Source organism: Eschrichtius robustus, chromosome 3 (genome assembly GCF_028021215.1).
Source record: "Eschrichtius robustus isolate mEscRob2 chromosome 3, mEscRob2.pri, whole genome shotgun sequence".
In the NCBI taxonomy this organism is placed as follows: Eukaryota; Metazoa; Chordata; class Mammalia; order Artiodactyla; family Eschrichtiidae; genus Eschrichtius; species Eschrichtius robustus.
The window spans coordinates 146,607,218-146,631,739 of NC_090826.1; the positions used below are offsets into that span (position 1 = coordinate 146,607,218).

General features: G+C 40.0%; 1 pseudogene; it reads left to right on the plus strand.

The window, feature by feature from the left end:
• LOC137760728 (solute carrier family 52, riboflavin transporter, member 2-like) overlaps positions 1-10,892 on the plus strand; it is a 45,038-nt pseudogene extending 34,146 nt beyond the window's left edge.
• Positions 10,893-24,522: the final 13,630 nt, after the last annotated feature.

The following is a 24,522-nucleotide window of genomic DNA, read 5'->3' on the forward strand; positions in this document are numbered from 1 at the left end:
CTAGGGATACAAGGCAGATTCAATATTCAAAAATCAATCAATGCAATCCACCATATTAATAGGCTAAGAAGAAAAATCAATAATTATATCATTTGATACAGAAAAAGCATTTGACAAAATGCAACACTCATTTATGATAAAAATTATCAAAAATAGGACTAGAGGGAAACTTCCCTAACTTGACAAGAGCATCTCTAAAGAAACCTATTGTTAACATTATACTTAACAGTAAAAGATTGAATATTTCCCCTAAGATTGGGAACAAGGCAAGAATGTCTGCTGTCACCATTCTTTTCAACATAGCACTTGGGAGTTCTAGCCAGCGCAATAAGACAAGAAAAGGAAATTAAAAGTGTGTATAACAGAAAGTAAGAGGTAAAACTCTCCCTTTTTGCAAATGACACGGCTTTCTACATAGTAAACCCCAGGGGATCTACAAAACAAACAAACAAACAAAACAAAACTAGAAATAAGTTAATTTAACCAGGTCACAGGATACAAGATAAACATACAAAAATTGATTATGTTTCTATACACCAGTAATGAATCCAGAGACACTAAAATTAAAATGTAATACCATTTACTGTCACTCCAATAAAATTAAATACATAGGTGTAAATCTAAGAAAACAGGCTTTGAAAACTACAAAACGCTTATGAATGAAATCAAAGAACTAAGTAAATGAAAGACACACTGTGTTCATGGATTAGAAGACTCAAAGATGTCAATTCCCCTTCAAATTGATCTACAGGTTTAAAGCAATTTCTACCAAAATCCCAACAATATTTTTGTAGACATAGAAGTTATTCTAAAATTTACAGGGACACAGCAAAGGAAACCATAAACAAAATGAAAAGACAACCTACAGAATGGGAGAAAATATTTGCAAATGACATGATCGACAGGGGATTAATCTCTAAAATATACAAACAGCTCATACAGCTCAATATCAAAAAGACAAACAACCCTATCAAAAACTGGGCAGAAGACCTAAATAGACATTTCTCCAAAGAAAACATACAAATGGCCAACAAGCACATGAAAAGATGCTCCACATCACTAATTATTAGAGAAATGCAAATCAAAACTACAATGGGGTATCACCTTACACCAGTCGGAATGACCATCATCAAAAAGTCTACAAATAATAAATGCTGGAGAGGGTGTGGAGAAAAAGGAACCATCCTACACTGTTGGAATGTAAAGTGGTGCAGCCACTATGGAGAACATTATAGAGGTTCCTTAAAAAGCTAAAAATAGAACTACCATATGATCCAGCAATCCCACTCCTGGGCATATATCCAGAAGAGATGAAAAATCTAATTTAAAAAGATACATGCACCCCAATGATCACTGCAGTACTATTTACAATAACCAACCGATGGAAGCAACCTAAATGTCCATTGACAGATGAATGGATAAAGATATACATGTATAAAGATAAAGATATATGGATAAAGATATATATGTACAATGGAATATTACTCAGCCTTAAAAAAGAATGAAATAATGTCATTTGAAGCAACATGGATGGACCTAGAGATTATCATATTAAGTGAGGTCAGACAGAGAAAGATGAATAGCATATGGTATCACTTATATGTGGAACCTTAAAAAATTATACAAATGAACTTTTTATAAAACAGAAATAGACTCACAGACATAGAAAACAAACATATGATTACCAAAGGGGAAAGCGGGGAGAGATAATTGGGAATTTGGGATTAACAGATACACACTACTATATATAAAATAGATAAACGAGGACCTACTGTATAGCACAGGGCAATATATATTGATAATTCAGCCTGGTCACCCTTGGGTCCATTCGCTTTCTGCCAGTTTACAACATCCAGGTGCTACAGACCGTGGCTCTGCAACAGAAGAAAATTTTTGGTGAAGGGGGGAAGGTTTACTAGGAAAGGCTCATCAGGAGAGGAGAGTAACTGAGCAGCTGAGCTTTCTTCTCAAACACCTTGACCAGGCATTTCACTGTACTGAGATATGGAAAGAAAGGCCCCTTTTCTCTACCACATTCCTCCATTTCCCGAGTTCTGGCTCCCTGAATCTAGAGAACTCCCAGTGACCAAATGTGGAAAGAGAGAAAGGGTCACACAGGAAATGGACCCAGGATGAAGAGGCAACCCAAGGGCTTGCCCTGCCTGAAGCCACGGGACTCCCTGACAGTTGGGATAGTTTCTCTGACACTCTACAGCCCACAGTTCAGAAGTACATCCTGGGGAGATCAAAGAAAGCACAATAGCCCCAGGCTTCTGCTGAGCAGCAGAAACATGTGATTGTCATGAGCAAACTAGTGACCGCAGATTTGGAGTCCTGCTAAATATATTATGTACTTCAATTTCCATAAGCACTAACAAAAAAATCTAAATTCTAGCTTAATTATTTAGCTTCCCTGAGAAAACAAAAAATGACATCACATCAAGTATACATAGTCAAAGAGAATAACTGTCTTTAAAAAATGGACCCAGAGAATGTCCTCAAAATGTTTAATCATGAAGACTGCTTATAATGGGGAGTTGCTGAGTGCTACTCTCCCCAGGGCACAGAGTTCCCAGACTATTCTGAATAGAGAGTTAATCTTGTAGGTAGAATGTCTTTATTCAACTTCATTTGCCCCCTGCTAAAATGAATGGGTACACAATTTAAACAAAGAAGTGTATCAATGGAAGAAATTCTAAATAAAAATCTAGCTTTTTCATCCAGTTGTCATAGAACTAACAAGAAATCTGCATTTCTAAAGTAATCCAAATATCATTTCCAGTAAACCAAACGCTGAGAATCTTATGTTAATGTTTTGCAGATTTAAAACTGAGAGATTTATTTGTGTAAGGAGAGAGTATTCCAGAAGTTGAGTTTGGCTGAAATAACACCAGCACCTTTGATTTTGATGGTGCTGTCAGAACTAAGAGTTCAAAGTGCGCTTCACAGGGAGATGCTTCATGTGCAAGTAAATCCAGAGATTATTGAGATTCAAACCACTCCTCACGTTTGCAATCTGATTTGTGTTATCTACTAGGAACTACTTGCAGTGAGTGCTACTTGAAATAAGCAGGGAATAGAAATATTTTTATTAATCTAATACTGAGATTTTTTGGGGGGGGAGGTATTTATTTCCTCATAATGGGATTACATCCAACAGTTACGTGCTAGTCACAACACTGATTGCAAAAAATACTGTCTTATGTGCAATTTCTAAAAGTTTACTTCTAAAGTGCAGAGTCCTTGCCCACTGTTTTTCTATGGCTATAGTTACTGTTACTAGCAACAATATTAATAATGGCTGCCTTTTTGGGCATTTATGATAGCCAAATAATATCACATATCTAAAATCATGTAATCCTCACAACGGCCCTGTGAGGTTGGTATTATGATACCCATTTTAAATAAAGAGAAATCAAGCCTTGGAGAAATTGAATAACTCCTCAATATCACAGAGTTTGTAAGTGGAAGAGGCAAGATCTGATACTGATCTGTCTGCTTCCACAGCCTGTGCTTGAACCGCTAAGCTAGACCACTATTTTGAATGTTCTCTCCCCAGATCTATGTGATGCAGGGACTAGGGAGCACCTCTCAGCACCAGGGCATTAGGGCCTTCGCATTCCCTGAACCACGTTACACTGGTGGGTTCTCTCTGGATTGCAGTGGAACGATTCCCCTTTCTTAACTGAATGTTCCCTAAAAACATTTAACTTAACCACTTAGATAATGCATCACCTTTATGGAGTTAATAATCACAGCAAACACTTTTAAAGTATCTGCCAGTCCCTTTTCTAAACACTATAAATATTTAAATATCACCTAATAATTGGTACTATTGTTGTCCCAACTTTACAGCTAAGGAAAAGAACTTTCCTGAGAGCACACGACTAGTAAGCGGCAGAGCCACATTCACACCAGGCAGCACTGAGGGTCCCCTAACATTTCTGAGCAGGAGCTGTATGCTCAGTTCTGTCCTGGGCTCCAAGGAGGCTACTATGAACCAAGCAGACTGACCTCCTAATTAGTCTGGTGTGGAAAGACAGAAATGAATCCTGTCAATACATGTATGATTTCAAACTGTAATAAATATATGAAGGAAATGAAGCAGGAGCTAAGAGAGCATAACAGGGGCCCGTCTTAGGCTGGGCAGGCCAAGCAGGCCTCTGTGGGAAGCTACATCTAAGCCGAGACCTGAAATGGAAGAGGAGCCAGGCTCATGAATGCTCCAAGCCCAGAAAGCAGCCTGCGGGGGCAAAACTGAAGGAGGGACAACACCAACTCATTTCTTTATTATTTTAAAACTGTAAGAACATGCTAAACTATGGCTTGTTCTACCTGTTTGTTCTCTCCATAGGCTGACAGCAAAATAATAGATCCCAGACATCCCCACAGGAATTGCAAAGAGGGTACCCAGCCATCCCTTTGTCAATCCCTAATCTATCACCCATCTTGAGGCTCCAACAGGGTTGGAGTTGAAAAAGTTGAGAGCAAGAATTTCTCTGGAGAAGCTGTCATTTTGCTCTGCATCCACTCCCTCGCCTTCTCTTCCACAAAAAGGAAGAAGAGGGATCTTTTACCCCCATGCTTTGCGATCTAGTGGGGATATACCAGGAGACTACTCAATGCACTGCTGTCTGACTCAGCTGAAATATCTAAAGTCATGCTAACGAGAAACATTCAGAGGAAGTGACAGCACTGGAAACAAACTGCACTTCACACAGGCAAAGATGTAGGAGAGATTCTCTTCAAACATATATGGGTCTCGTGGGAGCCAGACTGGAGCCATCTTCCAAAAGACCTTGCTCTCAAGAGGTTTACCACAGAGAGTCTTGTGGGGTGGAAGGCCCAATGCTCCAGGTCTGAGAGTTTGTGCTGTTAAGTGGCCAACCACATCCCACATCACAGGACTGGTCATTATCGAAGATTCCCACCGGAGGAGTTTCCTAGAAACCCACAAGATGTATCCCAAGGGAAAGATCTAGGTTTACATTTGCCAAGCCTCATGAACACCAAGGACAGATCGTAAAAATATCAATCTCTGGATACTGTGTGTTTTCTTAATGCCTTCTTCCCAATTCAGAAGGAGTCAGAAGCCTGGACTAGTGAGCAGGGTTCAGAAAAGGTGAGGATATGGAACAGAAGCATCCATGCTCCCCTCCCCAGTGCAGGATTCAGAAACTGGGGATGGGAAACACTTTAAACATGACTAAAAGTCTGAATCTTAGCGTTTCATGGAACTGGGTCATTTAAAGCATTGAAATAAAACTGTCCCTGTGACAGGAAGTGTCCCACAGCCTTTTCATTATCCAACTCTTAACTAGAAAAGCTACAGACCTGGTTAAGACTTTATCTAGGAGGAGGGCAAAACATGTAGACTTCACTACACAGGGTTGAAGACCCCTGGCTGGATTACAAAGAAAATTGTTTTTAATCATTCAGCAAGTATGAGGAATGTTTTCAATGTGCCATGTATGATTCCGTACTTGGAAATATCAGTGAACAGAGCAAATATCTACATTCTATTGGGGTGGGAGAGGGGAGGTATGATGAGAGACAACAGTAAGTGTGATAAATAGGTAAATTATATATTATGTTAGAAGTGGTTAATGCTATGTATAATTTGATTGAGCTAAGGGCATTAAGAATGCTGAGGGAAGGGTAGCTTGTAATTTTAAACTGAGTGTTTATTGTTAAGTCTTATTGAGTGAGCAATACTTGAGAAAGGAGACTTAAAGCAAAAGTCAGGTCTTGTCACTCCTCTGGTCAAAACCCTGCAATGGCTCCTACACTTTGGCCACTGGGTCAAGAAACTATAAATGGGAAGAGAGAGCTGCTAGGAGGCCACTGCAGTAATCAAAGTGGGAGATCATGGTGGCTAACGGCAGCAGTGGGAGAGGTAAGAAGTGGTCAGATTCTGGAGATATTTCCAGAGAGAAATCCTGACTGGTAGATGTGAAACGTGGGGAAGGGGGGAGTGGGGGAGAAGGAAAGTTTTGGTTGATTCCAAGGTTTTTGGCCTTAGCAGATGGAATTTTGGAATTACCCAAACCTGACACAGGGAAGACTACTGGTAGACTAGATTTGGGGTTAAAAGACAGTCTTGGGCACTGTTAAGTCTGAGCTGTCCATGGGACTATCAAGTGAAAAGCTGCCTAGATGATTGGGTACATAGATCTGAAGTCGCAGAAAGAGGTGTGGGCTGGAGCTCCAAATTTGGGAGTAGAGACCAAGAATTGTCTATAACTTGTAATAAGGGTCGCAGTATAAGAGAAAAAGCAGCCCATTGTAAACCAGCATGAGTGAAGTGTCCAAAACCCAAGTAGAAAAGAAAAAATAATAATAATAATGAATTTGCATAAAGCCAGAACAGAGATTTCTGCCAAATCTCATTATTCAAAGAAATCCTGCATAGATATTATTTGGTAATTTGGAAAGTCTTTTTCAATAATTGCTATTTTTCTAAAGATGTTCTGGGTCTCTTTTTCTAGATTTTTGTTTGTTGAATTTCTTAAAATGAGAAACACCATGTATCTTCCATACTTAGGAGAAGGGCACACTGCCTAGGGTCAGGGGTGGCTTGAAAATGTGATAGAACCTCTCTACTCTCAACATAGAAAATGCTCTCCTGTTAAACTTCCCTCTCTTGTTTCATCTATTCATCTTTCCTCTTAGTTGACATAGTAATCTGTCAATCACATAATCATATGGCTGGCCCTGGAAAGGTAAGCAGCTCACTGGCCCAATTCTCTTCCCAAGGAGCACACAGGGCACCAGCTGAAACTCAGCCTGCTTGACCAGGAGAGCCTCTTGATCATACCAACCTGATAAGCCTTCATCAGAGCCCCGTTCGCTCTGTAGCTCTTGGCAAAATAACTGGCATGACATTTTAATGGTGGAAGAAAAGAAATAAATGTCAAAATCACTGTTATCAATAAAGCCAAATATAGTGACTTTTCTCCCTTAAGAGTTGGGGTGAAGTCCTTCTCCAGCAATTTATTTCAAATCTAGAGTACCACATGTCTCTTAAATACAGACAAAATTATTTTTTATAGAAGAGTGTTAATTTCTTTAAGCCAACCAGTCAGTTAAGAATATTTTTAGAGTCCCCTCTGTCTGTAAAGTATTATTTAGTTATCTATGATTTTAGAACTCAGAGCTATTGAATACATTCCTGCCATTGTTCCTTGGTGAACCCTCTAACCACAATAAAAAGGGAAATTTAGTCTCCCTCCCCATAGCCCAGACAAAGAAAATTCAAACTAGAGATCACAGGAGCAGACTAAATGGCACCCTGACCCAAAGGTTTGGAAAGAATGTAAACATGCTATTATGAAAAACGAGGGGGCAAGAGAAATCATGGTGCAATGTCAAACTGCTAGGTATAGTCCTAGGATGATTATGTTCCCATGAAGGATGGACCTAGAACACAGAAGTATAGATAGTCTGATTAGTTGAGTTCCGGACTGCAGGCCGGAACCAGACAATTCAGTATTTAACAGTCCTATGGCTCTAACACAGTGAGTAATTAGGGTACAGAAAACAATGGAACGAACACTGAAAAAACAGAGAAATGAGAATAAACATAGCCCAACAAAGAAAAACATTTGTAATATACTTAAACTCAGAGGATTTCACTTTGACTTAGAAGGCAGTAGAAGAACTAGTTCCAAATCAGGCTTGGAGAGTTGTTTATTTTGCTTTGCTCGAGTCCGATCTAATGATCCTAATGACTTTAAATGTTCCTAAATTATTCCCCAGACTTGGTTAGATTTTGTACTGGGACTATAGTTTAGACAGCAGAGGCTGATTTATTTAGAGTTCAATCAACCCAGCTCTCAATTTGCCAGCATCCTGGTCCACTGTCAGTACAGTGAGTGTTGAAATTCATACTCCCACCTCTAAAATATTTCAAGGTGATAGCATCCCTTCAGATTTATCAAAGTACATTTTCAGGGTTAAGTTAACTGTATTGACTTTTTTTCCTTTTTCATTTCTTTCTTTCTTTGAACTAAATTTTTAATTTAATAATTTTAATTACTTTAAATTAAATTTGAGTTTTAAAGAATCACATATAACTAGTGGTAACTATATTATTGGACAGTGCTGCTATAGAATAACAGAGGAGGTGTTATATATTACTAGCTTATAGACAAATACTGCCTCTGTGTGCAAATGTGTCTGCAAAACACAGTGGTTCTTTCCATATTCTAAGCAGAAGAAACCTATCTTTTATTATATGGCTTGTGGTAAGCCATAGGCAGACCTGATGTGGGACTGCTGACAAAGTAAGAAGGAGTATTAGTTGCACCAAAAACTGGATGACTTGACACAAAGGGAATGTATCGTCTCACAGTTTTGGAGGCAAGAAGTCCAATATCAAGATGTTGGCAGGGCCATGCTGTCTCTTACAGCTCTAGGGGATAATCCTTTCTAGCCTCTTCTGGCTTCTGTTGTTTGCCAGCAATCCTTGATATTCCTTGGCTTGTATATGCATACTTAGCCTTGTGTATCTTCACATCATTTTCCTCCTGTGTCTGTCTCTATGTCCTAATTTCTCCTTTTTATAAGGATACTAGTCATAGGGATAGAGCCCACCCTAATGACCTCATTCTAACTTGATAACCTCTGTAAAGACCCTGTTTCTAAGTATGGTCACATTCTGAGGCCTCTGGGGTTAGGACTTCAACATATCTTTTGCAGGGGGACACAGTTGAACACAAAACATTCAGTAAAGCAATAATTTCCTTGTATGGAAGTAAGCGGATCCCTGAATGCTAACAAGCCCCCTCTTTCATTCTAATCCTTAAAGGACAACAGGAACAGGTCAGAGGTCCTGGCAGTCTCCCATTTCCACATCAACAGTATTGACCACATGACTATGAGCAGGAGTTATTGAGAAGCCTCATCTGCTCATGTTTAACCTTCCCTAGTGTCTTCTCTGTTTGGCTGTGTGCAAGTTTGGCAGTAGACTGAGGAGAAAGTGACTTTGAATGGAACCCAAGGCATCATTTCCCCAGCCTTCGAACCAGACCAGCTCTGTGGTCTGGCCTGCACAGTGCTGCTCTCAGAACTCACCACTATTCACAGCTTCCAGGAAGTTTACATAAGGAAGGCCTTTCCTTTAAAACATAGAAAAAGTGTACTTGCCCTTCTCTCCTTTTGTCTTTCTCCTCAGTTCCCTCTGCTAAGTCAGTCTGATGTGTCTACTACTCTTTTTTTTTTTTTTTTTTAATTATTTATTTTTATTTATTTAATTTTAGCTGTGTTGGGTCTTCGTTTTCTGTGCGAGGGCTTTCTCCAGTTGCGGCAAGTGGGGGCCACTCTTCATTGCGGTGCGCGGGCCTCTCACTATCGCGGCCTCTCTTGTTGTGGAGCACAGGCTCCAGACGCGCAGGCTCAGTACTTGTGGCTCACGGGCCTAGTTGCTCCGCGGCATGTGGGATCTTCCCAGACCAGGGCTCGAACCCGTGTCCCCTGCATTGGTAGGCAGATTCTCAACCACTGCGCCACCAGGGAAGCCCTACTACTCTTTTTTTTAAGCAGCATCCTTCCACTACTGGATGTGGTATTTCATCTTATACCTGATCCTTTAGGAAACTTGTTAGGTACCAGCCAAGAGCAAAGGGGCACAAATCTCCCCCAGATGAAATTTGATCCAGGCAGCAGCTCAGAGAAAGCCACAGGCCTTCATGAACTGGGCTGGGGAAAACGTTCCTGGTGAAGCTGGAGACCTGTGCATGCTGGGAGGGCTGAGGAGGATTTGCATTGAGCAAGCAAGTCCAAAAACCACAAAGGGAAGGGAGATAGATATGAAGGTACTGGAGAGATGAGGTTTGCCAAGGTAGCTCAATAAGGACTTTGAAACACAGAACAAGAACAAGGACCTGAGGTGAGATGCTGAGGAAATCACTATGTTAGCATGAGGAGAGGGAGGTGAAAAACAAAAAAGAGAGAAGACCATTCAATCAGCATCTCCAAGGATTGAGTAAGATGATGTCAACCAGAATTTGATAATACTTCATCAGTGGATAGTTGAGTTGAGTTAGACAGTAAGCTCCTTGAGGGCAGTAAGAAGAGACTATCTTATGAGTCTTATATCAACACCTAGTAGAGTCCCTGGTACATGGAAGTTGTCCAATAAATATTAAATAAACAAAAAAGCAAATGAATTTTGGAATTACTGTATGATGTCAAAGTGTCGGAAAGACAGGCTCAGATACTATTCTGAGAAGTTAGTTGAGAGATGGAGATGGATAGCTTAAGAAAGATATTAGGAAGTAAGTGATAAAACATGAAGAACAAAGATAATCTCTAGTAGTATTGAGTAAATAAATGAAGAAAATGGAGAAATGAATGAATAGGTCAGAAACAACTGAGGTTTCTTACCTGAGACATTGGTGTTATAATGCATCAGCTATTAAGATAGACACCTGAGTATAAAGTTTCATATGATGACAAAGGATGACATATGATCGCACTGCAGGTGTGTTTTATTTCACCCACGCAGGGTTAAAGAATAGTTTTTAAAAAGGAGATTTCCAATGAACACAGAATCCATTGGACTGCAGCTAAGAGTGGCGTCGCTGCTCAGGCTTAGCACAGTCTGTACCACTCTCTATTGTAGCTTCATGGAGTCCACTTTACCCATGTGGGAAGGGCTGATAATCCACCAGTACAGTTTAGCCCAATGAGTTGTTAGACTATTAAATATACTGGTAAATCAGCACTATCCTGTGCCTTCTAAACGTATCCCTGCCTCTGCAGCTGTCCCATCCCCACTCCCTGAGGATCCTTCAGATCTCCCCAAGATCCAGGAAATAAAGGAGAAAGGCCAGCTGTCACAAGGAACCTACTGCACCCTGCTCCACCTCTGTGGCCAGCGTCTGTTCTGATTGGTAAATGTTGGTACCGTATCAGGGAAACGCTATTAATAGCATCCCTACATGTAGGTCACCTGCCTACCCCCTGCAGACATTCGTTTGCCACCTCTCTCAAACCTTAGTCACCTCTCCATCTCATCAACAGGTGCTCATTTGAAGTTCCTGTCTTTCTTCTGCTGCCGAATATATCTTAATATATTCGGCTTGTTGACATCCTTATGTAACCTTTAGAACATGACTTTTTTAATAGCCTCATTCCCATGGAAAGCCCTAAATAACTTCTATGCTCAGCCTCTCAGCCTGATCACTCTTCTAATCCTCTGCATTGCTCGTTGTCAATTTCCATGATATCTTCCCAGAAAACTCTGCCTTTATTCCTTTCTCTGGGGCTCCACCCACCCCATGGTTGCTGCTTATTACTGGATTCGAATACTAAATGTTTGGGTACTCTTTGTTTACCTAAAATTTAGACAAAATAAAACAAGAAGAGGAAGCTTTTATTACAGAAAAATATTCCATAGATTAAAAAGTTACTGTCACTATCCTAATGAAACTCGAATAATCAGCAGCTAAGAGAGAAAATCAGAAACATAACTTTTCGGTCCAATTTTCTAAGTGTGTCTGCATAAGCCAAGAAAATATCTAAAGTGCTAGGAGCTCCATCTTAACACTGGACTCCTGTGGTGGCCAGAATTTGGCTGCATTTCAAAATAATAAGCATTTGGTTCAGAAAGCGGCTTAAAGGAAATAAAAAGGCATAAAATCTCAATCATCCAATATGGTTTGTATTAGAATAAATTGATTACCCAAAACCTAACGTGATTAGCGCTTTGCCAAGAGGCTGGCAAGCAACCACTGTTGACATAGTCCAAATTCTAATCAGTTACTTGTAACAAGTGATTATTTAATAACCATTCACATTCATCTTTGCTCCTTCAGCCAAATGGAGGAGGAGAAGAAAGAGAAGAACCCTCAGAGGGAATAGAAAGAGTTCCAAGCTTTTTTTCCCCCCCCTCTTTGTAAGTACAAGAAAATGTATCCATATGCAAAGAAAAATTCAGTGTTGTCAGTCAGACCGCGCACAGTGAAAAATCAAGTCACTCTTTCCATCCCTTTAGGTCTTAAAGAGAAGTTGACTTACTCAGTGGTCCTTTGAGTGGAAATATTGGATGAGGAGATTTGGTGTCATGACGCTTCTCCTAAAGAGAAAACTTTTTTTCTCTTGTAACATGTATAAAAGTATAAAATTACAAAACAAAAATTCAATTTAAAAAATGTTCCATTCTTTCTTAGTTGTACTTTATTGAGTGATGAATCCATTTCATCAAGCTTCTGAAATTCCAAAGATGTACTTTTAATCAAGTACACTGAATAATGATAAGCATGGCAAATTTAAAGAGAAAATTCAGAACATGTTTAAGACAGTAATGGTTTACTAATAGACAATAAACTTTTAAAAAGGTTTTTGTTAACCACAGAGCAGCATTTTTTACTCTGAGGTATCATGATAAAGAATATCTCTCCTCATTTTTTCCTTGACCAGTTTTGGTAAAAACATTTGAAGTTAGTTTTTGGCTTTCTAATCTTTTATATACTTCACAAGACACCCATCAACTATCCAAGTTACTATCCTGACATCCTATAAGAAAACAGTGTCTTTTGTAACTGCCTAAAAATGTGATAGAATTGTCAAAGGCATATGGAATTCGTTATATAAATCTTGAAAGTCAGTATTATTTGTTCTCTGATGGCATATGTTTTCAGCCAAAAAGTTAATACAAAGAAAAGTTATAAATGCCATTTGACGGAGAGACCAGACACAGCCATGCCCGTTTACCTGCACAAGCACCAGTGAGAGCTTCAGTGATATTATTATAGCAGTTCCACAGCCACTTGCTTTTGAATTGAACTGAGTGAGGTACCGAGGCCGACATTTCCCACCCACCGTACACACTGGAGAGCTCTGAGAGCAGAGTCAGCTACATCTCACCCTTTTTCCACTTTTTCCTGGAAGAGCTGGGCTGGGCTGGGCATCTCCAGCTTGGGCCAAGAGAGATCCTCTGAAAAGGACCCCGAGAAGGGTAACGTTCTCCAGGTAATCTCTGGTGCTCCCTGAGAAGTGCCCACGTCTGAGAAAATTGCTTCCACGTCTTAGGTACCTCAGGTTCCTAATCTACCAGTATTTGCTTTTTTATGCAAATAGAAGAAGGGCTTGCTGGGATGTTAAATCCATTCAGCCCCTACCCTCTTAGCCTCTGTTAATTGGCAAGCAAAGGTCACAATGGCCACTTGTCAAGACTGCTGTCAGGACCTTCTGGTGCACACTCCTACACTGGCAAGCTTCTCAGCCAAGATATGGAATTTGGAAGGGAGAAGAACTCTTTTTTTCTTACCTTTTAATTGAGGCTCCCTTCCTTCAAAGTCCTACTGAGAAACATTCTAACCCATGAAGCCTTCTCCTGGCATCTAATTAATTCCCTTGACTCAATTAGTTCATCTTATTTAGAGATTATAGTCTTAAAATGTTGCAATGAAAAGAAAAAAAATATCCCTGTAGTCTCACAGGCCATGTCTGCCACTACAGGGGTAAGAAATCTAAAGTTCTGTGCCTCAGTGTTCCCAACTGTAAGTGGTTACTTGAGTATATTGTTCTTCATTCATTCATTTATTCAGCATTTGTTTCATGCTTAGGCACTGAGAATCAATGATGGCTTTTATAAGCTCCTCTTTCCTTGAGAAGCTGATAGTTTACTGGGATTACCCCCAGTGTCCCTATTTTTTTTCACGCTTTTATTCCTTCATTCCATTAAATATTTTATGAGTTCATACTATATTCCAGGCATTATTCTAGGCACCACAGGGGAAAAAAGAGGAAGAGGAGAAGGAAGGGAGAGAAGGAGAGATAAAATTCCATAACCTCATGGAACTTACTGGGGAGAGACGGATAACTTTTTTGCAAAAGAAGAGCTAAGATACTGAGCAGGTAATAGATACTGATAGCATAGATTGTATCAAGATCTAAAAGAATTGGGGGAGGGGCACGTATGGATATCTGGCAAGATTTTCCCTGGCAGAGAGCATAGCAAATGCCAGTCCTAAAACAAGAGCACCTGGCACTTTAACAGAATAGCAAGGAGGCCAGAGAGGCCAGAACAGGAGGGTGAGAATAGGAGATGAGGGCAGGAACATGATGGGATCCCGCTCATGAAGGCCATGGAGAGGACGTTGACTTTTACTCTAAGGTAGAAGGGAGTCCACTGGAGACTGAGCAGAGCAATGACATAATTCCACTTTCTTTTAAAGGGAAGGCAAGACCAGTATCAGAGAATCTAGTTAGAAGGCAACTTAAAAAATCCAGGTGAAAAATAGTAGTGCCTTGGGCCCAAATGGAAACAGTCATGACAGAGGTGGGAAGAAATGGTTGGATGCCTTATATGTTTGTGTTCTGGGAACTCTTAGTACTTCCACTGTATTCTTTACTAAACTCTACTGTGAATGATTACTTTATCAGGACTGAGAGCTGCTGGAAGCAGTGGCTTTGTCTTTTCCCTTTGTACCTAAGCAGAATTCTCTTAATTTTATTTGTTAATTGCTTAATAAACATTATCTGAAACTTGAATGAACCTGGATCAGAATAGCAAGCTCAGAATTAGACCCACATGAATACAGTCAACTGATCCTTGAAAAAGGAGCAGAGGTAGTTCAATATAGAAGAGATAGTCTTTTCAACAAATGGTGCTGGAACAATGGATGTTCATATGGGGAAAAAACCCAAAAGGTAGACACCTGTTACCTTTCACAAAAATTAACTCAAAATGATCATAGACTTAAAGGTAAAACATAGCACTATAAAACTTCTAGAAGAAAGCATAGGAGAAAATCTATGTGCCTTTGGATTTGATGATAAGTTTTTAGACACAACACCAAAACACCCATGAAAGAAAAAATTGTTAAATGAGACTTCGCTGAAGTTAAAAACTTCTGCCCTGCAAAAGATACCATTCCGTAATGACGAAAAAAAAAAAACCCGATAGGGCTTCCCTGGTGGCGCAGTGGTCGAGAATCTGCCTGCTAATGCAGGGGACACGGGTTCGTGCCCTGGTCTGGGAAGATCCCACATGCCGCGGAGCAACTAGGCCCGTGAGCCACAACTACTGAGCCTGCGCGTCTGGAGCCTGTGCTCCGCAACAAGAGAGGCCGCGACGGTGAGAGGCCCGCGCACCGCGATGAAGAGTGGCCCCCGCTTGCCGCAACTAGAGAAAGCCCTAGCGCAGAAACGAAGACCCAACATAGCAATCAATCAATCAATAAATCTTTAAAAAAAAAAAAAAAAAAAAACAAACCTGATAGAGAAGCAAAAGTAACTATCAAATGAGTAATGGCACATGATCACTGCTCTGAGCACAGAAGTTCTCAAGGGAGAAACTTTCCTCTGACCTCAGAATAGCCAACTTCAAGCCAAAGTCTCTCTGTCCCTAAAAGCCATTTGTGCTCATGCTGAGCAATGTTGAAAGGAATATTTAAATCAGTTCTGCTGCTCCCACTGGGGCTTCTCCTCCCCTGCCAAGAGCAAGAAAGACCCAGGATCACTTCCTGGGGGAGATGATGACTACAGTCTCCTGTGTTGCCCCCTCCTGTGATTTGGAAGGTGTCACAAGAGTGGGGCTGACTAGGATACTCCTGTTCCAAGTCATCCCCTCTTTCTGGGGTGCGGGGGGACAGGGAAACAGAACAATATCAACTCTCACTTGCTGGAAATGGAGATCTGTGGATTTTTTTTTTTTTTTTTTTGTCTTAAAGTATTAGCATCAAGCCTGGTAAACAGATTATTGTTGAAGGAAAAATATGATTTCTAGAACATGTTACTAATTCGGACACATTTGGTGGAAATTTTAAAAGGTAAAAAACATACATTAAAGAATTTAAAATATTTCTGTTACCTCCAAATACACAAGAGAATATGTGTGCTCTATATCAGTCACGGTCCAACCAAGATGTAGAAGTGACACCAGCTATTTAAACAGAGTGAATTTAACAAAGAATTGTTAACTAGATATTGCAGAACTGAAAAAGCAAACCAAAGAATGCAAAGGATTTACAGAGGTTGCAAGTGCAATCAGCAGTAACCATTCCTAAGACCAAAGGAACAAAGGGAAGAGGTGAAAATTATTAAAATAAAAATACCTGGAGGAAGGGCCTTGCAGGTGCTGGTTCTCTAAGGGCGGGCAATGAGGCTGATGAGTGTTGGGAGCATTGTAAATTGAACCCGTTTGGAAAGCCTGTTCTCCCCAGATAATGCAGACAAATAGCAATCTAGAGCATATGAGACATTTTCACAAATTCCAAATTGATAAGGAATGGATACATTAGGTTCTACTATACCTGCAAAGTGATATAAGGTCATCTCGTTAAAAGAAAAAGGATAAAGCAGGTACAAACCTTCCAGGCTTCAATTTCTTGACCTTTCTGTGATTAGATCCTTGAACTATATACCATCTTGATTTCTCTCAGAGATCGAAATTAGCTCTACTGGAGGTAAATAGTTAACAAACTAGTGAGAAGAAAGTGTTTGTCGTGTACCATTCTCCTAGATAATGGGAATAGTTCTGTGGATTCTGGGACAGAGATTAACCACATCAGAACTTTCAGTAAGATGCTCACCCGATCCATCAGTTGAAACAGATGTCAGCAAAGATTTGATTACTTATTAAGAAGGATTTGGTCTAGTTTTATCAAAAACAAGTGCGAGAAGATGGCTTTCAGTACCAGCCAGGGTTAAGGCTGAGAAATCAGTACATCTCTGTCAGTTTCTCACCCTTCTATGTCCTGATAAAAAAGAGAAGGCAACTGTCATCCAAGCAGTAATCATCAATAAGTATTTACAGGCTGGACCCTGTGCTTGAACTGGGAGTATAAAAATGTATATAGGACATTCTACTGTCCCCAAAGAGTCCTGGAACTCAGATGAGGAAATAGGAATATACGTTAAAAATATAGCACATGTAGCATTGTGATGGAACTGCTAACCAAATGAGGTCATGACCTCACTCCCAGCAGGTGGTAATAGAGGGTAATAGAGGAACTTCTTTTAAAAGATTAAGTAGGACTAGGGTAGAGGAACACAAACCAGTCCAAGTCAATGTAGGATAGCATCGCTTGTCAGAAATGTGGTGGCGGAAGCTAAAACTATTAGTTATATCAGAGTTGGAGTTGAAATAACCTGATTTTAGTTCTATAAATAAGCTTTAAATAAGCAGAGGCTTTTTGACTATGCCTGAATAGTAGTGGGGGGTGGGGTGGGGAGGAGGTGTTTAAACAGCAGATAGAGCATTGGAGTGGCTTCCATGAGTTCGTGGTTGTAAAATAAGGACGTTGGCAGGCAATAGCTGTGAGATGGAGTTCCAAGGTCTGCCCAGACCTGGAATTAGCAGTCCTCACAAGACAATCGAACTTCCAATGCTTGAATTGTGACTGTAAAACATCTAATGTTCTCTGGGTTGTTCTGATCCCCAACCTTCATTCCTTTCCCACCCATATCTCTTCCCAGCTGCTCAATGTTCCTCCTTCCCATCTTTTTTCTCTTCCCTCACTGTCCATCTCTCAGCATTTCCTGATCATCACCGTCAATAATATATTATCAATTACTGTGAGATGATTATGGTATCTAAGCCAACCAATCTTAAGCCCCAGGGCTCATTTACCTCAATCATTTAAAAAATTATTTTGGAGACTAGAAACCAGTTAAAGTGAACACTTAATGTATGAAACCAGAAAACAAGAGACTTTTTTTTAAGTGTTTATCTTTTTGAACTTAAAAAATATATAACAATAAACACAGACTTGAGAGGAAACCCTAATGGATAGCTATCTAACTAGGATGAGTGTGGTTAATAACCCTTCTCTGTTGATGTGTCATGAAAAGTTACATGAGAAAAAAATGTCTTCTCAAAATCTCTGTTATTTCTGATAAAAATAATTTTTGGGTTAGGGTGAGTTTATAGACGGTATTTCCTTCTATTCTTGAAATTCTCTTTTACTATTACATTGACTTAAAAGATGTTTTGCTTTTGCAGTGACCACTGCAGATTCTTCATCTGTATTCCTCCTACTTGATCTTCGGTGGGTGTGACCCTCTAACAAACCTCACTATTAAATTTCTCTCTAAAACTCAGTCTTTCTGTCAAGAGGTTAATTGTCCCCAAAGCAATATGGTAGGGCTCCCATCCACTGTCATTTAGAGGGAATGCTTGGGAATTATTTGGAAAGTATGATACTCATACTCTGATTTTTGTCCTGGTTTTCATAAATTGAATCAAACAAGGTTGTAGTTTGTACATATGAAGAGAAGGAGTATGGGAGAAGGAGAAGGTCTTAAAATTCTGACAGGTTCTATCTGAGGATTTTTTTTTAAATGTAAAGCCCTAATTGTGTAAAAGGTACCCACAGCCGTGTTTGAGAGCTACTAAGAGAGAAGTCCTAGAGCACACAGAAGCAGCTCGAGTGTGGGTGTTGGCTTGGGGGAAAAGCCTGGTGAGGAAAGTAGAGCGCTTCTGTGAGCCTGTCACCAGAAACACTGAGTGTTCATGCTCTGTGTGTCTGTCCCCATAACTATTCCATTAACACGTACACACGTATATCTCTCTGCAGCTGGCACCCTAATCATGGCTTCCCTACTGGGTTTTCCTAGTGAAATCCCCTGGTCTTTAAGGCTGGGACTGAATGAAGGGATATTTGACCCTCGTAGAACTCAAGATCCGATTTTCTTGATGTGGTTCAAACTTGCTATTCCTTCCAGTGCTGTGAATGATCATTTCTAGAAAAAAAAAAAAAAAAACAGTGAAAATATTATTCACATTGGCCACATGCTCTATTTTTTAAAAGCATCATTCTGAGTAGCTGGAATGTAGATTTTAGGACAAAGTGTGGGATGCAGAGAAAACTATTTCTTATTCAGGATCTCAATTTCTTCATCTTCAAAATGATAAAGAAAACCTAGATAATTAAACCATATTATTATAATAGAAGTTATGGATGCCCCAAAAGTCATTTTATTTTTGGACTTGCAGCTATTTTAATTACCTGATGTTAAGAAAAATCACAGTAGGCAGAATAATGAATGACTTTCAAGGTGGGCATTAATAGGCATTAGGAAGTTATGTACTTTCTTCACGTCCACCCCTGTGTAATTTAGGTTTCAGACAGGTGCCCTGTGCCAATCCAAGCAGAATTCCTTTTCATGACAGACCTGGAGAAAGTAAGATTGTTAAGCATATGGGTTTCAAAGAGCTCTCTTGCTCAGGTAGCAGGCCAGACTCAAAGAAAGGATAAAGAGCGTAGAGATGGACTAACAAAAAAATCAGAAAACAGGCTTTGCAATTATATCAGGAAGCTTGTAGGTGAAGTAACAGAATTTCCTACTGGAAGTTGCTTTAAAAAATAATAGCTTATTTTTGACAAGAAACCCAAGGTTGGTTCAGAGGCTTAACGTAGTTATCAATGACCCACCTTTCAGACCTGGCATCTGTGTTTTGGAAATGTTTTATTTCTGGTCTCAGAATTGGTTACTGCAGAGTGGTCATCATAACCAATCACTGACAAAAGGGAATGGAATGACCAGAATTGGCTTATGCTAATTTCGTTCCTTCCCTATGGGCGGGGCCACATTTCCTGAGCAAATGCTGCCCAGCATCTGAACAAAAGCGAGTTCTGTTGGCAGGAAAGAAAGTGGCAGTGACAGTTGAGTAGGCAATCAACCATCTTTTCTGTCTGGGGATAATTTTATTTTTAACTGGCTGAATTTGGTTTAAAAAATAATTCTTCATTGACTACAACGCATGCCACATTTGGAAGATCAGTGTGAGACTCTTTGCAAACCAATATATTCTCTTCTTCAATGAGTTTATGACAACCTCATGGAGGAAAAAATTCTAAAAATTCTAATTTTGTTATACATGTTGGAATGAGATTTAGGATGCTAATTTGGGCTTCTGGTTTTTATAACAGCAGATTGGTAAGTGGAATGTGCAGTAAATCTTCTCAGTGAGAACTTGTTTTAACTTCTAGGAATGATGGGTATCTTCCATTCATTAGCTCTGCCATTAAAATCTGTTATATGCAAGTCCATGAACGTCTGGTATTTCAACTTGTCTCATAAGCTGAATACCCAAACCTCTGAAAGAACCTAACTGGGCAGAGCCAAGATGTAGCTCACTTACCTGCTCCAAGTCGTGGCTGTTTTCAAAGGAAAATAGTCACCTGTTTACAAATCAGCAGTAGCACTTCTTTCCTTCCCCACATGGCTATGATTTGGAGGAAAGTGACCACCAGCCTGCTGTGAAGGCATAAGCTATGGGCTGACCATAAATAGCGTAGGGGAGACAAAGCATTGTGGGCTGACACAGGGCACCCTCATGACCCTCTGCTGGCCCACGTCCAAGAAGATGACCATTAAAACAACAGGCAGATGGCATCCAGGACAAGTAACACCCTCATGTGGACTGCCCAAGGTCTAGAAGGAAGGAGCGGGCTCTCAGCCAGCACACATTCTGTTAGATAACACAGCTGTGATTTCAACACCCAGAGGATCGGCTCACATTTAAAACTGAGAAATATCTCAATGTTTCCCTAAAAAGTCTGTAACTGTGGAAAGCTGCCATTTTCCTGCCTCCTTGGGGAAGGAAGCAGCATTGGGGAAAAATTCGAAGCGGGAAGAAGTGAAATTCCCTATGATTACAACAGTGTAACTTTTGCTGGAAACCATCTCTAACTAAGGGTTAAACAAAGCACATTTTCCTTAGGTGCGGAGTTGTCCTAAGCCCTAAAATAAAGGAAACTCCCCCCACTGGGTTCAGAATAGGAACCGAAAAAGAACTTATCAGGCTTCTTGGCCTCTTTCCTCTCTACCGGGGGGGCGTAAGGTAATATATGAGGAGCTTTGGACGGGAGATCAAGTCTAGAACCTCAGTTTTGTTTTGCCACAAACTTAATAACCTTTTTGGGTGTCTTCTTGAGTGGCAAAATAGGACCCACTTCACAAGATTATTAAATATCAAATAAGATAAAGCATTTGAAACTGCAAGGATTCAGCTTGACAAATCTGGTATTTTTATGCATGTAAACTTTACCCTGTGATCATCCTCAAGGCGTCCTAGAGGAGAGGAACAACAAAGAACAGTTACCTTATTCACCTCCCACATTCTTTACTTTGAGGGGATGAGGGCTGGTGGGATTTTTGTGCTGGAATTCAATCTGCAAGTCAACGAAAACGTATGAACTTCGGGGATATGCGTGTTTCCTCGTGATTTTCTAAAACATCAATAGAACATACCACTTACATTTACACACATAAATACACATCAGCATTACACAGGACAGACTTGCCTGCAGCATCAGAACCAACTTAAAAGCCGTCCCTTTCCCTTTCATACCGGGACAGGCTGCTGCTAGAAATGTGGCAGACAGGAATCTGCGCACCTATTACTCTCCAGAAACCACTAGAAAATTCCTGTCCAACACCACAGGATGGGAAGGGTGGAACACACTAGAAAAATGGCTGAAGGGTAGAAAAATGAGTTTCTGGTAACTCAGTGCTTAAAATATATTTTTCCAGTAAAACAATGCTATAAGTGGAGGTTCTGATAGTTGAAACAAAAGTAATTCCCATTTTTAATATATTATGTGTGAACTCAATTAACTTTCTAAGCTTGAATTAGGCACAATTTGCAATGTTGTTTCTATAAAGAAATGTATTTTGAGTTCCAAATGGTCAGTTTATATGAACTTCAGCAACACAACTCATTTGTAATTAAAATTGCAGCAATTGTTTTCCTTGGGTATTTTTTTTTTAAATAAATTTATTTATTTATTTATTTATTTATGGCTGTGTTGGGTCTTCGTTGCTGCACGTGGGCTTTCTCTAGTTGCGGCGAGTGGGGGCTACTGTTCGTTGCGGTTCGCAGGCTTCTCATTGTGGTGGCTTCTCTTGCTGTGGAGCACGGGCTCTAAGTGCGCAGGCTTCCGTAGTTGTGGCACGTGGGCTTAGTTGTTCCGCGGCATGTGGGATCTTTCTGGACCAGGGCTCGAACCCGTGTCCCCTGCATAGGCAGGCGATTCTTAACCACTGTGCCACCAGGGAAGTCCCCCTTTCCTTGGGTATTTTTAATGAGCCAACCAAAGAAAAACCAAAACCAGTGGACAGTACATTTGCAAGATCAGTAATTGAATGATATGAACAAATCTACAGTGATTAAACTCATTTGCAAAATAAGCATTAGTGGTTTTGAGAATGGTGAGAATTTTGTAAGACAGAACTTCATCTGAAATTAATGCGTAGTGTTGGATGAACAGATTTATCTAACAATTGTAAACTGCAATTTTAAAAATTATCTAATTATCTGTATACAGAATAACCAACATTTTGAGTGCAAAATCCTATGTGTAGTTAAATTGTAACCGATTAATTTAATTATCATGACAACGTCAGGAGTATTATTATTATTCCCAATTCTACCAGAAGAAACTGGGGCATAGTGAAGGTCAAACTTGGCCCAAGGTCACTTGGGGAGCCCAGGCATTCTGACACCTGACTTTTAATGTCTACATTATACTAAACTTGCATATTCAAAGCCTTACAAATCTTTAGATGTTTCAAGTTTTCCACAACAGACTCTTTAAAAAGATTTGCTTTTATTTAAATAAATAGTGCTTATGCACTGAGTTAGTAGTTGCAGTTTTTAGAAGTTGAAATATATAGCTTGTCTCATTTTATGGTTTTGAAAATTCAATAGAAGGTAACACAAGTCAGATGCCATCATCCTAGACTGAAGGACATCTCCATTGCACAGAGAGGAAAAGCTACTTCTATCACAGGAACATTTGTGCTATCCGAATTATTCTGGAACAGACTGCTCCTAGAGAGGCACAATATAAACAAGAAAGAGAGTGGGCTCTATGTTCACGAACACCATGGTTGAAATACTTCAACTCTCTGAGCCTACATCGTCTTTTATCCAATAAGGATAATCCCCATTTTGCAAGCTTGTTGTGAGGCACATTGTTATTATTAACAAGCTCTCTCGAGACATGAGTCAGAAGCTCCGTGTCTCTTACTTAATCTTAGCCTATGAAATGGAGATCCTAATGTCTACCTCACAAAGGTGTAAGGTTTGAGCAAACATGTGAAATGACTATAATTTTCCACACTGTGTTTTAAGTAGCTGAGCCATAGCTCAAGTGAATAGTGCCATTAGATACATAGCTCTACCTGGAGGTAGGATGCTAGTTTCAGGTCCTCAGGTTTCTCTAATTAGAACGAACAGCCTGGTTCTTCTGACGCTACCCAAGTTCTGTTCCCTCAGTGTTCTCTCCAGTCAGTGAACTTAGCGTAAAGCCCCTTCCTCTAAAGGGAAGGCAGCTTATGTGAGTAGAAGTGGGAGGGAGAGCATAGTCCCCTTTGGACTCCTGATAACTCCCAATAACACAAAGGGCCATCTCAGTTCCTACAGAATATTCAAGAGGGAAAAATCATCTCAACCAAGCCCCTCATTGTACAGATGAGAATCAAATCCCTAGATCTCTGGACTTGGTTATTTCCCCATATGATTTGTCAGCTGGGATCTTATTTGTGACTCACCTGGCTTATTAGGTACTTCAGAGTTGGGACTGTAGTGTATTTAGTTTTCATCCTATATGCAGCTCAGCTCCTAGTGTAATAAGTATTATTAGCTCAAGGAAAAGAATATTTAATGTCCTGGCTGTCCATTTATAAGACTGTGAACAATTCTCCACAATTATGAAAATGGAAGGCATGCTGAGTACTTCCTATAACAAGGAACAGCAACGACAGTCCACCTAGGAAAAGGTGAAGATGCTTTCAAGGACCCACCAAACCACCCAGCCAGGCCTATTGAGTGGAATCTTCCAAAAACTGGAGACAGCCAATAAAGCTGATGGCCTGATCCCAGCAATGTCTACTCTGGGCCATGCCCTTGAGCACATGGCAGCCTTGGGATGATTTATGATAAGGATATTGCACCAGACCACAACCTCGAGCAACAGAAAAAACAGGAGGAAAGTCAGGATACCACTTTCAGTGGATGAATGCTAAGTAGCTTAATATTATTGAAGCATTATCCAACAATAGAGGCCATCTGGCAAAGGACAATTTTAAAAGATAAATGATAGTATTTGTCAAGGTTTACACATCAATCTGAACTGAAAGTCAAGAGCAGATTATCTTTTACTAGCTCATGTCCTGGAAAACATCTTTACCCTGATTCAAGGACACAAGGACTTGTTCCAAAGTTTTTGGAACTGATATGGCTCATAATGCCTGCATATTTTCAAAGCCCTGTCATCCGTAAATGAGCTGGAAAATACCACATACTTGTATCCTTGCTGATGGGATTTAATGGGCACACACAATGTGCTAAGCGCTGGCTGGACGTATTATATGCCTACATAATCTTCATGACCCGTATTCCAAATCACATCTTTTAATATAACTGAATACGTTCACTAAATATAGTAGTATCGTTTGTTAAAACATTTTTACTTTTGTAAGAGGCTGGTGAAGTTAGCAAGAAATGGTGCCAATGTTCATAGTATATTTATATTTAGGAATCATTTATACAGAAAACAAAGG